This window comes from Nuphar pumila, chromosome 1 (genome assembly GCF_984573655.1).
Source record: "Nuphar pumila chromosome 1, dmNupPumi1.hap1.1, whole genome shotgun sequence".
In the NCBI taxonomy this organism is placed as follows: domain Eukaryota; kingdom Viridiplantae; phylum Streptophyta; class Magnoliopsida; order Nymphaeales; family Nymphaeaceae; genus Nuphar; species Nuphar pumila.
This window is the reverse complement of record NC_143249.1, coordinates 17,323,865-17,339,075: the sequence shown is the minus strand read 5'-3', so window position 1 is coordinate 17,339,075 and position 15,211 is coordinate 17,323,865. Positions and strand designations below refer to the sequence as shown.

Sequence of the window (15,211 nt, the reverse complement as noted above, 5' to 3'; positions counted from 1 at the left end):
TCAGAACAGCCAAAATTTTCAAATTCCTCTTATTCGGGATCCGACCCATTTGAAACCCTGGGCAAGTGGTTACAAATACCCTGTTAACATTTTTTCACTCTATTTTTCACATGCTACACGACCAAGTGAAAAACTTTTTTTTTTAAAACTTCTCATATCAAAAACTCTTGTTCAAACTTTCTTTTCCTATAAAAATTTTTCTCTCTTGCAAACTTAACTTAAATAAAAAATTATCCCAGATAGTCTACGGGGAAAGGACTTTGTCGAGTTTGAGACTACTGACACCAACTTAGTCCAAGATCAACGTGACAACTTCCATAGAACGTGCAAGAAACTCATCTCAAATTTTTTATTTTGTTGTTTTCTCTGTTTTTCGGAAATCTTTTTTATTTTTTTAAAATTTTTTTTTATCAAGAACCTACCATCCGGGACAACCAAATACAAAGTCTGTATAAGAGAAAGTGACACCGTTAGCATCTTTTTGGATTAAGCACACTTGGGCATTCTCGTTTCGTTCCCAACAGGTGTGAGGTTCTTGGTCACTGCTTATTAGGGTTCCCTGTTTCCTCCTTTCCCTCCCCACAAACATCCTTTCTTCTTGCACTTGCAATCATCTCTTCCTTTCATTCGCCGGAGCCATCCACTGTACCAACTGTTGTTCCTCTGTTCTTCTCTCCCTTCCTGTTTCCCTCATTCTCAGCCTTCTTATTCTCAACCCTCTTCTTCTTCTTATTATTACTTGTTCTTTGAGAGAGAGAGAGAGAGAATGGGGAAGTCTGGGGGCAAGAGAAAGAAGGGTGTGAATGGGAATGCGCACTCTGCTGAGCATACCAACAGCAACAGCATGACCACCACCAACAACAACAACATCAACAACAACAACCACCACCACAACCACAACCATAGCAACATCGCCACCTCCCCGGCGGAAGGCGTGGATTTGGACTCCTCCATATCCCTGAAGAGAGCCCACGAGCTGAAGGAGGAGGGGAACCAGAGATTCCTATCCAAGGACTACGCGGGCGCCCTGCAGCAGTACGAGCAGGCCCTCAAGCTCATCCCCAAGACCCACCCCGACCGCGCCGTCTTCCACAGCAACCGCGCAGCCTGCCTCCTGCAAATGAAGCCCGTCCAGTTCGACGCCGTCGTCGCCGAGTGCACACTCGCCTTCCAGGTACAGCCCCGATTCCCCCGCGCCCTCCTCCGCCGGGCCCGAGCCTACGAGGCCCTCGGCAAGTTCGATTTGGCCGTCCAGGACGTTGGCTCCCTGCTCAACTTGGACCCCAACAATCAGGACGCCTTGGAGATTGCTCGCAGGCTCAGGGTCGCCCTCGGCAACCGCCACGATTCGGCTCAGCAAGACCCACAGAGGACCACCGCCAACAACAACCACAAGCCTCCTCCTCCTCCTCTTCCTCTTCATCATCCGCTGCATTCCGCGGTCTCTTCCGTAAGTTCACCCCCTTCTTCGTTATCTCCATCCTCTTCTTCCTCCTACTCTGGAACGTCTCCTGCTGCGTTAGGCGCTTCGGCCGTTCCCGGTGCCCCCATTGCCGGCCTGGGACCGTGCTTGCCGGCTCGTGCCATTCCGCTGCCAAAGAAGCAACCTGCCAAGCCCGAGAAATCCGGCCCTGAAGACAATCATGCTCCCGCCTTCTCTATCTCTAATCATAACAATGGCATTAACATTAACAACATCGACGGCGTTACACACCCTTTATCCTCATCCTCATCATCGAGACCTTCAGAAAAAACTAAATCTGAACTCCCCTCCATAGCCCTGAAGCCTTCTAAGGCATCGCCATCATCGTCAAAACCGGTTGTTTCACAGTCTATGGATAGAGAGACTCCTTCCCCTGCTCCTCCGGGTGAAAAGCCTATTAAGAACTCACAAGGAGTGGCAGCCTCTACTGTCAGGTGGAGGCCATTGAAGTTGGTTTATGACCACGATATTCGATTGGCGCAGATGCCTGCTAATTGCAGCTTCAGGGTGTTGAGGGAGATTGTAGCTAAGCGATTCCCTTGGTCGAAGTCAGTTCTGATCAAATATAAGGATTTGGAAGGGGACCTTGTGACGATCACTGGAACCAAAGAACTGAGGTTTGCAGAATCTTGCAGTGATTGCCTTGTCAATGCCTCAAAGAAGAGGTTGGTGGTAGGAGATAGTCCTCTCCATGAACAGGGTGGAGCTGTTGAGATTGGAAGGATTGGTACTGCTGATTCTAGTTCGGGGTCTCAGCCTTGTGCACTGGAGTTGTTAAGGCTGTACATTGTGGAGGTGAGCGCTGAGCAGGAGCCACCTGTGGTTGATGAAGAGGAAGAAGAAGAACTGCTGGAGAAATCCCCACTTGATGGAACAACTGAAGAAGAGAGGATTAAGGGTGGGGAAACAACCTCTCAATCTTCTATATGTGATGCCGTGTCTGAAGGTGGCAGGATCGAAAAGGAACTTGCTAAGCCTTTAGATTCAGAGAACGGGATCCAGAACGAGAAGAATGGGGATGCCAATCAAACTGATTGCAAGGAAGTTGAGATTGATGACTGGCTATTTGAGTTTTCCCAGTTGTTCCGATCACATGTTGGCATTGATCCTGAGGCACATATAGACTTGCATGAACTTGGGATGGAGCTCTGTTCTGAGGCATTGGAGGAGACGGTGACCAGTGAAGATGCCCAAACACTTTTTGATATGGCGGCATCTAAGTTCCAGGAAATTGCTGCATTAGCATTCTTCAACTGGGGGAATGTGCATATGTGTGCTGCAAGGAAACGTATTCCGTTAGATGATGCATCATCAAAGGAAGTAATCTTGGCACAGCTTCAGGCTGCATACGATAGGGTGCAGGAGAGATATTCTTTAGCAGGACAGAAGTATGAAGAAGCTCTACGAGTCAAACCAGACTTTTATGAAGGATTGCTGGCTTTGGGACAGCAGCATTTTGAGACGGCAAAGCTACATTGGTCTTATGCATTGGCTAGCAAGATTGACTTGTCAACCTGGGATGCTAGTGAGACAATTAAGCTTTTTGACAGTGCCGAAGAGAAGATGAAAGCTGCTACTGAAATGTGGGAAAAGCTGGAAGAGCAGAGGAATAGCGACGTCAAAGATCCTATCACTCTGAAAAAGGAAGAGATCCTGAATAAAAGGAAAAAGGCTGTGGGGGGTCAGGATGCCTCTGCCTCAGGCGATGGTGGTCATGGTGGGGATTTAGCATCTGCATTGGATGAAGCAGTGGAGCAGGCTGCTGTGATGAGGTCTCAGATTCACCTTTTCTGGGGTAACATGCTGTTTGAACGTTCTCAAGTTGAATTCAAACTAGGGATGCCTCATTGGAAAAAGAATCTGGATGATGTGGTTGAGCGGTTCCAGCTTGCTGGTGCATCTGAAACAGATATTGCTGCTGTACTTAAAAACCACTCATCAAGTGTGAGTTCCCTGGAAGAGGATGAGAAGAAGGCCACAAGTTCTGCTGCAGAGGTTAATGCCATGATGAATGGAGAGAACAAAGACATGAGAATACCTGTGTAGATCACCTAAGCTATTAACCAAATAGGTGTTATGTTGGTCTTATGGTGGATCCACATTTTATTAGACCTTGATGTTTACAGTAACAGACTGGAAAAGAAAGAGCTTTTGTCTGAGGGATGTAGCTGATTCAGGTATCTGGTCTTGAAGACTGTTTCTTCCAAAAACCAGATTTCATCAGAATCCTGGCACAATATCAGTTGAGTTCTAGGACATTATTTGCACGGATCTTAAGGTGACATACAATGTTAGTGAACTGTCCCCATCTTTCAATAATCTTGGTTCTGATTCTGTGTTAGTTAGTGGTTTTGTCAACCTTCCTTTTTTTTTTCCTTCTGGACATCTGATAGTTGAATTTTTGGCTATTTTATGATAATTTCAATAGTTTTCTAGATGAAAGAAAAGATGGCTAAATAAAATTATTCTAGAGTATCTCTCTTTCACTATGTTACATCTCCCAGATTGATATTACATTAAGTGCCTAGACCTTTCTTTGGGATTGTTGTGGACAGCAAGGCAGCCTGTCTCATGTTAATGTTCTTTTAACTTCTTTCTTTCATGAGGAGCTGAATTGTGATTGATAGAAGCTATTTATTACAAAATGTTATTTTTCTATCTTAACTTGTGATAGTGTGAATATGGTAGCATCTGGTGTTAGAAAATCACATCTATATATATCCGTATATACTTAAATATATATATATATATATATATACTCTACTTAATACAAGAGTATATATATGTATATAAATATATATTTAAAATATATACGTGTATGGTGTATTTTGTAATATGTATTTGCTTTTTGTCCTTTTGTAAAATGTACTTTCTTTTATTTTTTGTCTTCTTTTTAAAATACAAGTCAACAGTCAAATGTTGACTGGTTGACCAGCTGTTGGGCTGTTCCCAATGGCGTCAACGCCTATCTCATCTCAATGTAAGCCTATAAATAAGGGGCTAAATCCCCATTGTAATTTATCTTTTAAGAGAGTTTTCTCTCTCAAATATATTCAGCATTCTAGTGCCTTAGTGCACTCTTTTTTACTTTTGTGCCCTATAGCACTTTATGCTATTTTTGTCCTAGCAGATTTGATGAGTGAATGCTTTTGTCAAGTTATTTGTAAACTTGATTATTCGTGAGGCTCTTTACATGGTATCAGAGCTTGGTTTACAATCACTCTTAAAGGCTGCCTCGTGAAGTGTGCATTGGTGGACTGCCTCGTTCTCAATCTGTCGATTTCCACGCATGGGTTGCCAATATTTTTTGAAATAGTTTGGGTTATATTGTTGTTCTTTATAATCATATGGTATGGCACAAACACCTCCTTTGTTCCAGCTATCCAATTATTTCCTGAAGCGTTTGTGCCAATGTGTTAACAATCCTTCCTTGGTTGTGACTATCTTCTTCTCTTTATTCATCATGGGCAAATTCTTTCGGCACAATACAAGCAACTCCAACTTCATTCCGCCGTTTAAGCTTGATGGAAGCAATTCATTTGGGCGGGACACTTGGAGACATTCATAAAAGGTCAATGTTTGTGGGGATACGTGAGATGTACTATTCTTGAACCCACTCCTAAAATTATAACGTGTGAAAATGGTGTTGAGACAAGCCTCAAAGAAAATGACAAAGCAATGAAAGAATATTACAGAAAATTAGATGAATGGGGCATGAAAAATGCCAAGATTCTTTCTTGAATGTTAAGTGGAGTTAAGACAAAAATTGTCTCAAATCTTTTGTGTTACAAAAAGCAAATGAAGCATGAGAATATCTTAAAGGTATGTTTACCGAAAAAGATATGGCTCATGAGTATTTACTCCAAGAAAAAATTAGAAATATTAAACAAGGAGATAAAAATGTAAGAGATTATTTTATGGAGTTATCATCCATTTGGACTCAACTTGCTCAATTTGAACCCAAATGGGAAGGTAAGTGTATTGAGATGCGGAGAGTTCAAGTTGAAGAAGATAGACTCTTTGCATTTCTTTATGGATTAAGACCCGAGTTTGAACAAATTAGGGCTTCCTTGCTATCATCCTCATCGCCTCCTCCTATTCATGAGATTCTCACTAAACTTAGTGGAGAAGAGACTAGGTTAAACATGAGTACGAATGATAGTGTGCTTGCTATTTCTAGCAATAGTCAAGAAGAGAATTGCACACTTGCGACCTCCAAACCGGGACATTATATCAAGCCATATAGACCTCATTTTAGTAAGAATAGCGGAGAATAAAAAATAATTTGTCGCGACCCCATCAAAACAAGACGAAGTTACTCTGAACCTCAAAGATTTCACCAAATCATTATCCCAATTGACGGAGGCATTGCAACCACCTCAAGAGCGGCCATTGCATTCTCATCTACTCCTGGTATGTGCTCTTGGCTTCTTGATTCAGAAGCTTCATTTCATATGACCCCACACAAGTCTATTTTGTCTGAATGTCAATCTAACTCAAATGCGTCTTTTGTTTCCACTGCCGATGGTACTTCCTTGAAAATAGTGTGAAAGTATCTTCGATAAGATACTAATATCAAGATCTTAATATTCTTGATATTAAACCCACCACGAAAGCACAATAAGAACACTTTAGAACACTTGTGCACACAAAGCACAATCCACAAATAACTCACAAATGCACAAAGGCATAAAAACAATGGAATCGATTTATTGAGAACTTGGGCTTTGACTCAAAGACTTAAGAGAATACAAGGGGAGATCCCCTATTTATAACCTCACAAAAAGGAGCCTTGGAGGGGCTCCACTCATAGACGTTGGAGCCCCTCCAACGGTCACAAATGTGACCGTTGGAGGGGCCCAACGTCTATTTGAGTGGGCCCCCCAAGGCTCCTTTAAGTACAAAAAATAAAAAAGAAAAATAAAGAAAAAGAAAAACTAAAAAGAAATTACAAGCACATTCAAAAAGTGAATGTGCGTAAAATGGAGGAAAAGACGAAACTACCCCTACGACTAAATAAGAAGAAATATATATTTTATATATATAATAAGTAGATACATATACATATATATTAATATATGTATATGTATTACCTTATATATATAAAAAATATATATATATATATATTACATTAGGTGATAAGGTACATAATTTAACACCCCCCTCAAACTTAGGGCAGGATGACCGAGAGTTTGCTAAGAAGAAAGTTGAAACGCGGAGCACACAAGGCTTTGGTGAAGAAATCCGCCAATTGATATTCGGACGTGACATATGGAAGGTCAATGATTCCTTTGAGGTACGCCTCCCGAACGTAGTGACAATCCATCATAAATCGCGCTTTTGTTGTCACAGCAAAGCTTGGTAGGCCCTTCAATAGTGATCCCCATGTCTTCCAACAACTGATGAATCCAAACGATTTCCATGGTAATAGTCGCCATGGCCCGATATTCTGCTTCAGTTGAGGATAGAGACACCTTTTGCTGCTTCTTACATCTCCATGAGATTAATGAGTCTCCTAAGAATACACAAAAACCAGTGGTGGAGTGACGGTTATTTGGGTCACCTCCTCAATCAGAGTCAGTATAAGCAATTAATCTCAACTCAGAAGAAGAAGACAGAAAAACTCCCTTATTAATAGTGTGCTTTAGGTATCTTACGACACGTAAGATAGCACCCATGTGAACAGAAGTTGGTGCATGCTGAAACTGACTTGCCGTATGCACCACATGTGAGATATCTGGTCTGGTGATACTTAGGTACATCAAGGATCCTACTAATTGTCTGTACGGAGTAGGATCAGAGAGAGGAACACCATCATCAATCTTCATTTTAGCTCCTACTATAACAGGAGTTTCACAAATTTTATCATCTGTAATACCTGACCTGTCAATAATCTCAGATGCAAGCTTAGTTTGAGACAAAAAATATCCTCTATGAGAGTAAGCTACCTCAATACCCAAAAAGTAAGTTAAGAAGCCTAAGTCAGACATTTCAAACTTATCCTTTAAAATAGATTTTATGCTTTTAATCCCTTTAGAATCGTTCCCAGTTATAAGCATGTCATCCACATAAAGTAGTAGAATAACAATCCCTGCATTAGATTTTCTAACAAACAAAGCAGTATCAGTAAAGCAGGATGAAAAATTATTTTCTAACATAACGGAGTTAAACCTATCATACCAAGCCTTGGGAGCTTGTTTCAAACCATAAAGTGCTTTTCGAAGATTAAGCACTTTTCCTTTAAGATACTCCATTCCAGGAGGAGCATCCATATATACTTCTTCGTTTAGATCTCCGTTTAAAAAAGCATTCTTAACATCCATCTGATAGATGTTCCATTTATTGATTGAAGCAACAGTTATAAGACATCAGACGGTGACCATCCGAGCAACGGGGGCAAAAGTCTCCTCATAATCAATCCCATATTTTTGACCATATCCTTTTGCAACTAAGCGGGCCTTATATCTCTCAAGAGACCCATCACTCTTAGTTTTGACTTTAAAAACCCATCTACACCCTATAGCTTTCTTGTCTTTAGGAAGGTCTTGAAACTCCCAGGTCTTTGCTTTTTTTAGGGCTTCAAGTTCATTATTCATGGCGACTATCCATTCCGGGCATTTTCGTGCTTCCTCGAAATCCCTAGGTTCTATGTATGAGTGAATGGCGCTTAGACAGACTCTATATTTTGGTGAAAAGGACTCATATGAGATGAACCTAGAAGGGGGTCTTCTTGATCTTTCGGTCCTACGAAGATTTCCTTCACTTGAAGGGGTAGACTCACTATCATATCTTTCGAGAGCACTTCTAAAAGTATTCCTATCTCTATGAGAGTAGGTTATAGGATCTCTATGTTCTTCATTGATATGTTGATCAGAATGAGTTTCATTATTATTCAAGTCATTTTGATTTGTTTCATCATCACTAGTATCATCATCTTCAGTTAATAAATCAAACAGAAAAGAATAGTCTATATTCTCGTCATTGGTTTCAAGTTTTTCGAAACCACTAACATTTTCCAAAAAACTTACATTTCTGGAAACATATAATTTATCACTCTTAACATCATAACAACGAAAACCTTTATGAGTTTCAGAATAACCAAGAAAGGCACAAGGAATGGCCTTAGGAGAGAGTTTGTCATTTTTATCAGTAAGGACAAAACATTTACATCTAAAAACCCTTAACCTGCTATAATCAGGTTCTTTTTCATATAATTTTTCAAATGGGGAAATCTTGTTCAAGTTTTTGGATGAAAGTCTATTTATGAGATAGACAGAAGTAAGAGCGGCCTTCGCCCAAAGTTTTTTCGGAATATTTTGGGAAATGAGCAAAGTTCGTGTGGTTTCAATAATATGCCTATGTTTTCGTTCAGCCAACCCATTTTGTTGGGGGGTTTTAGGACAAGACTTTTGGTGGAGAATTCCATAATTTTCAAGATAGCTTTTGAATTCATTGGAAAGGTATTCGCCACCCGAATCGGTTCTAAGAATTTTTAAATTTCCATTGAATTGATTTAAAACCATCCTATGAAATGTTTTAAAAGTTGAAAAAACTTCATGTTTATGTTTAAGAAAATATATCCAACTAAACCTAGTGAAGTCGTCCACAAAGATAACATAGTAAGAGAAACCTCCCTTGGATATCACCGGAGCCGGACCCCATACATCGGAGTGAACGATTTCAAAAGGTTTTGTTGTAAACATGGATCTTTGAGGAAAAGGAAGACTTCTCATTTTTCCAAGAATACATTCATTACAAACAAAATTTTCATTACAAAGATGCTTAATAAAAGGCAAATAAGAGATTTTAACAATATTGGGATGACCCAATCTCTTATGCCATACATGAATATCTTTGTTTTGAGCAACATTACAAAATTGATTCTTGGGAATTTTAAGAAAATCAACATAGTAGAGGTCTCCTCTCCTAGAGCCTTCCCCAATCAATTTCCCGGACTGGCGATCCTGTATCCAACATTTATTAGAAGAGAATTTTATATCGCAACCACAGTCCGAGAGTTGAGAAACGGAAAGTAAATTTAAGTTTAGTTTTGGTATAAGACGAATTTTTGGGATAAAGAGGTCTTGTTTTTCAAAATTGCCCATTCCTTTAATTTCAAGAGGGGTTCCATCCGCCGTTGAGACAAAAGATGGAAGACAATTTTTAGAATAATCAGAAAGAAAAAATGGCTTGGAGTCATATGAAACGAAGCACCGGAATCAAGTAACCAAGATGTCTTACCAAGAGAGGAAGAGGATGACATAGCGGCTCCAGAAATGCCTCCTTTGAGAAGAGGTTGAAGAGCATCTACAATTTGATGAAGCGAAAGAGGTTCATTTGAAGTTGAAGGCCGTTCCTCCGATTGGGATGCTAAAGCCGCGGCAAGAAATTTCTTCCATTTGGGACAATTAGGTTTGATATGTCCCGGTTCTTTACAAAAATGACAAGTTAGTTTGCTATAATCTCTCTTGCCATATCGATCATTTTGCCCTTGATTTTTGAAATGGGGCGGTTTGTAGGTCTTCAAATTATTTCCGGGTCTTGACACGGCATTAACCACTTCATAGTCATTTTGAGAAGGTGTAGCAAGGATGCTTGGGTTATTTTTACTAATCCCCATATGTGTTTCCTCACCACTTAGCTTGGTGATGACATCTTCAATAGATGGGGAGGTGAAAGCCGATAGAAGAGAGGACCGAATTTGCTCAAATTCGGGTCTAAGACCATTTAGGAAGTTAAAAAATCGATTTTTCTCTAGTTGTTTGTGCCTTAATTCAATAGCTTCTCCGCTCCATTTTGGTTCGAGCATGGCAAGCTCGTCCCAAATAGATGACAATTCGGCAAAATATTCCCGAATGGATAAATCATATTGTTGAAGAGTCAAGGCTTTCTTTTGAAGATAGTATTTGTGAGACAAGTCCCTTGACGTATACATTTTTTCAAGGTATAACCAAGCTTCGGATGCCCTTTTAAACTTAATGATGTTGGCATTGATCTTGGTTTCTACGGACGAAAAAATCCAAGATAATATTTTGAAGTTCTTCATTTCCCACTCATCATGCCTTTTGGAATATTCTTCTAAGGCTTTTTGTCTATCTTCTCCTTCAAGAATCTTAATTTTCCCTTTCTCTATAATAGAAAGCTTGGGTTCGGGTTCCGATATGGAGCCTTGAACGTAACCCCAAAGGCCTTTCCCTTTGATATGGGCTTCCATATTGCCGGCCCAAACATGATAGTTCGAACCACTAAGTTTAAACCCAAGGGAGAAATGGGAGTCTTTTTCACCCATTAGAGAGAAGAGAAGATGAAAAAAAATGCGTACCTTAACGGATTTTCAACCTTTTCTTGACAAAAGTTGCTTCTAAAATATTGCCCGATGTAAATGCTTCACTCAAAAACTTCACTAGCTTGAGGGCACGTTTTTCGAGGTGCTTCACAAGAGACGAGATGCACGATCCTCTTTCTTCCAACGAGGCTCTGATACCATGTGAAAGTATCTTCGATAAGATACTAATATCAAGATCTTAATATTCTTGATATTAAACCCACCACGAAAGCACAATAAGAACACTTTAGAACACTTGTGCACACAAAGCACAATCCACAAATAACTCACAAATGCACAAAGGCATAAAAACAATGGAATCGATTTATTGAGAACTTGGACTTTGACTCAAAGCCTTAAGAGAATACAAGGGGAGAGCCCCTATTTATAACCTCACAAAAAAGGAGCCTTGGAGGGGCTCCACTCATAGACGTTGGAGCCCCTCCAACGGTCACAAATGTGACCGTTGGAGGGGCCCAACGTCTATTTGAGTGGGCCCCCCAAGGTTCCTTTAAGTACAAAAAATAAAAAAGAAAAATAAAGAAAAAGAAAAACTAAAAAGAAATTACAAACACATTCAAAAAGTGAATGTGCATAAAATGGAGGAAAAAACAAAACTACCCCTACGACTAAATAAGAAGAAATATATATACTTTATATATATAATAAGTAGATACATATACATATATATTAATATATGTATATGTATTACCTTATATATATAAAATATATATATATATATATATATATATATTACATTAGGTGATAAGGTACATAATTTAACAAATAGAGGGTGTTGGAATTTTTAAAAATGATTTAACAAAACACAAGTTTTATATTCTAAAAGTAAGACTTATTACAAAACTTCACCTAAATTTACTTTCTGTTTCTCAAATCTTGGATCATGGATGTGATGTCATATTTTCATCAAATAAATGTTGAGTGCAAGATCGCCAATCCGAGAAATTGATTGGGGAAGGTTCTAGGCAAGGAGATCTTTATTATATGAATTTTCTTTGTATTTCAAAGGAATCATTTTGTAATATTGCTCAAACAACCGTTGAACCAATAGTATTAGAAATTGTAAATCAAGATAATCATGAAGCATTAGAAATTTCCTCTGAACAAATTTCTATTCGTAGATCTGAACGAACATCAAGAATCCCAAATAGATTTGTGTCTTATGACTCTTTTTATCCTAAATATAGAGAATGTCTTATGGCTATTCATTCATATTTTGAACTCTCATGTTACAATGAAGCAAAAAATCTATCCTAATGGGTAAGAGCTATGCATGTAGAATTCGACGCTCTTGAAGGAGTCAACACTTGTGAACTTCTAAATTTACCCATAGGAAATAAAACCATAGGCTGTAGATGGGTTTTTAAGGTTAAAACAAAAAGTGATGGATCCTTAGAAAGATATAAAGCCAAGTTAGTTGTCAAAGGTTATTCTCAAGAATACGGAGTAGATTACTAAGAAACCTTTGTTCCTGTTGCCAAGATGACCAATGTTCGAATTCTTGTTGCTATTGCAGCCATTAAAAATTGGAATATATTTCAAATGAGAATCTCAATGAAGAAGTATACATGGATGTCCCCGCCTGGATTGATAGTTCCTTCAGGTAAAGTGCTTAAATTAAAAAAGGCATTGTATGGTCTCAAACAAGCACCTAAAGCTTGGTTTGACACTTTCAACAATGTGATTACGAGATATGGTTTTAAACCATGCTATATTGACACAACTTTATTTATCAAGAATTCTTCTACAGGTATTATAATTTTACTTTTATATGTTGATGACATGTTGATTACAGGTAGTGACAAAGAAGAAATCAAGAAAGTAAAACAGTTTTTGAAAAACTCGTTTGAAATGACTGATCTTGGGTTCCTAACATACTTTCTTGGTATATAAGTATCATATTCTCACAGAGGATGTATATTGTCACAAACAAAATTTGCTTTAGATATCATTGACAAGTCAGGATTATCGAATGACAAAGCTATTGACACTTCAGAGATTGTCGGAATGAAGATGCGAGCAGATGATGGAGTTCCTTTGGACAATCCAACTCTCTTCTAACAACTCGTGGGATCTCTCATGTACTTAAGTACTACAAGACCAGACATAGCTCATGTTGTTTATATAGCCAGTCAATTTCAAAATGCTCCAACATCAACTCATATGAGTGCAGTTACGAGAATTATCAAATACATCAGAGGCATAATAAATAAGGGAGTTTTTCTATCATCTTCTTCCTCATTAGATCTTATTGCATACTCAAATGCTAATTGGAGAGCGGATCCAAATAATAGGCACTCAACAACTGTCTTTTGTGTATTTTTAGGTGAATCCTTGATTTCATGGAAGTGCAAGAAACAACAAAATGTGTCACTATTATCTACGGAAGCTGAATATAGAGCAATGGCAACTACTAACATGGAAGTTGTGTGGCTCAAACAACTAATTTCAGATATGGGAATTCATCTTTAGAATCCTACAAGATTGTTCTGTGACAACAAGAGCTCTATATACATTACTCAAAATCATACGTTTCATGAAAGAACTAAGCATATAGAGATGAACTGTCACTTTGTTCGTGAAGAATACTTAAAGAAGACTATTGATCTTCCCTATGTGATATCAGAATATCAACTTGCAGATTTCTTCACCAAGGCACTGTGCTCACCAAGATTCAACTTTTTACTTGACAAACTTTCGATGATTACACCATAAGTTTGAGGGAGACTGTTAGAAAATCACATCTATATACATATATACTTAAATATATATATGTATATATACATATACTCTACTTAATACAAGTTATTTGTAAACTTGATTATTCGTGAGGCTCTTTACATCTGGGACTAGTACAAGATCATCGTCTATCATGTCACTTATCACTTTTGGTTTTTATTTTGTTAGTAATGGTATGTAACAACCATTTGACGATCATCCTTGTTGGTTTCAGCTTAAAGGCTGTACTTGTCTTTTACATGTATGTCTCCACTTTCCAGTTCCCTCCAGTTGGCATTCAAACTCAAATAGAGAAGCCATTTGATGTCGATTGAAATAGTTTACCAGTCTATGAAGCAGACATGCTTATCTGCTGTATAACATGTTCTAATAAATTTAAACCGACAATTAGTATCACATGATTGCTTTGAAATTTTGATTGTTTAGTAAACTGTGATATGTTCTCAGTTGTGTTTTAGCACAAAATGAGCTTATTTGGATATAATTATGGTGCGCGAATCTGAGTGCTTGTATCATCAAGAACATTACCATTTCAAGGATGCATTGGTGCATTTGGTAGCCCTAGAAGAATTGCTTGGCATATCGTTTCTCTATTTGAGTTGATAACCATAGTCCCAGATATCGGTGATATTTTCAAAATATTGTGATATTATCGCTGTAAATTCAGCAAACGATAATATAGGTAAAATATCGTGAATATTCATCCAACACTTACTGCTCCAATATTCAAATCTCCGATAACTATTCAAATAATTTTGTATCTATTTTGTCCTATGGATGAATATCAAGCATATTGGTTTTGCTCATTTGATATTACTATGAAATTTCACGTACCATGCTATGAATAACTGGGACTTTTAGGAAAACATGTCATTATCGAATGAAATTTATGTTGTTTCTTCATGCTGCTTTTAACGTTTCATTTGCGTTTATTAGAAACTCAAGAAATTACCATGTTCTCTATGGAGGAGCAGCAGAATCTCTACCCTGATGGATTTTAATATTTTGTGTCTCATGTCTGCCATTCTCCACTGTCATAGAATCTTGAAAGTGGATCTTGTTCCATGTTTTTAATATCTATCTAGTGCAATATATGGAAGAGATGGTTATTGGATATTTTGAGTAATTGGTTTATATGATACCGACCTTAGCAATCAAATTACTTCAGTTAAATTCTGTAGGGCGCCTTATATAACTAAATGATGCACGGTTAGACCTGACTCTTGTTTGGTTAGAATGAAAGAGATAAATTAATTAGTAGCTTAATAATGATATGTGACGCGCTGATTATGCCTTGTCCCACTTCTAATGAGTGAAAAACCTTAGTGGAGCCTCAGATATCCATTCACATATATTTTATTTTTTTAGCTCTAAGGAAAGAAAAGTTTACATATGAGAAGTTTTCGTATTAAAATGTTTGAATTTTTTTTCTTGTTTATGTGACATGAGAAAATTAGCTTGGAAAATCGCTCTCTCTCTCTCTGTCTCTCTTCCTGATTTGTGACTGGATTCACAACTTCAACATTGTCATTTTTTGGGAAGGGATTGTTGTAGACACCGAGATTCTCATTTCCTTGGTTGCTCTTCGTCAGTGAGTTAAAGTTCACCTTTGTCAAATAAATCCCGGATGATATGAAGGATGA

At 38.3% G+C, this 15,211-nt stretch overlaps 1 pseudogene across 3 annotated transcripts in view; it reads left to right on the top strand.

Moving 5' to 3' along the window:
* Positions 1-537: 537 nt before the first annotated feature.
* Positions 538-15,211, top strand: part of LOC149848172 (protein CLMP1 pseudogene) — a 43,106-nt pseudogene continuing 28,432 nt past the window's right edge. The window contains exon 1 of one of the 3 annotated variants that reach the window (XR_016426031.1): positions 538-3,725. The product of XR_016426031.1 is annotated as a protein CLMP1 pseudogene, transcript variant X3 (transcript). Of the gene's footprint in view, positions 3,774-15,211 lie in introns of all 3 variants that reach the window. The other 2 variants (XR_016426015.1, XR_016425994.1) reach the window with 2 other exon arrangements.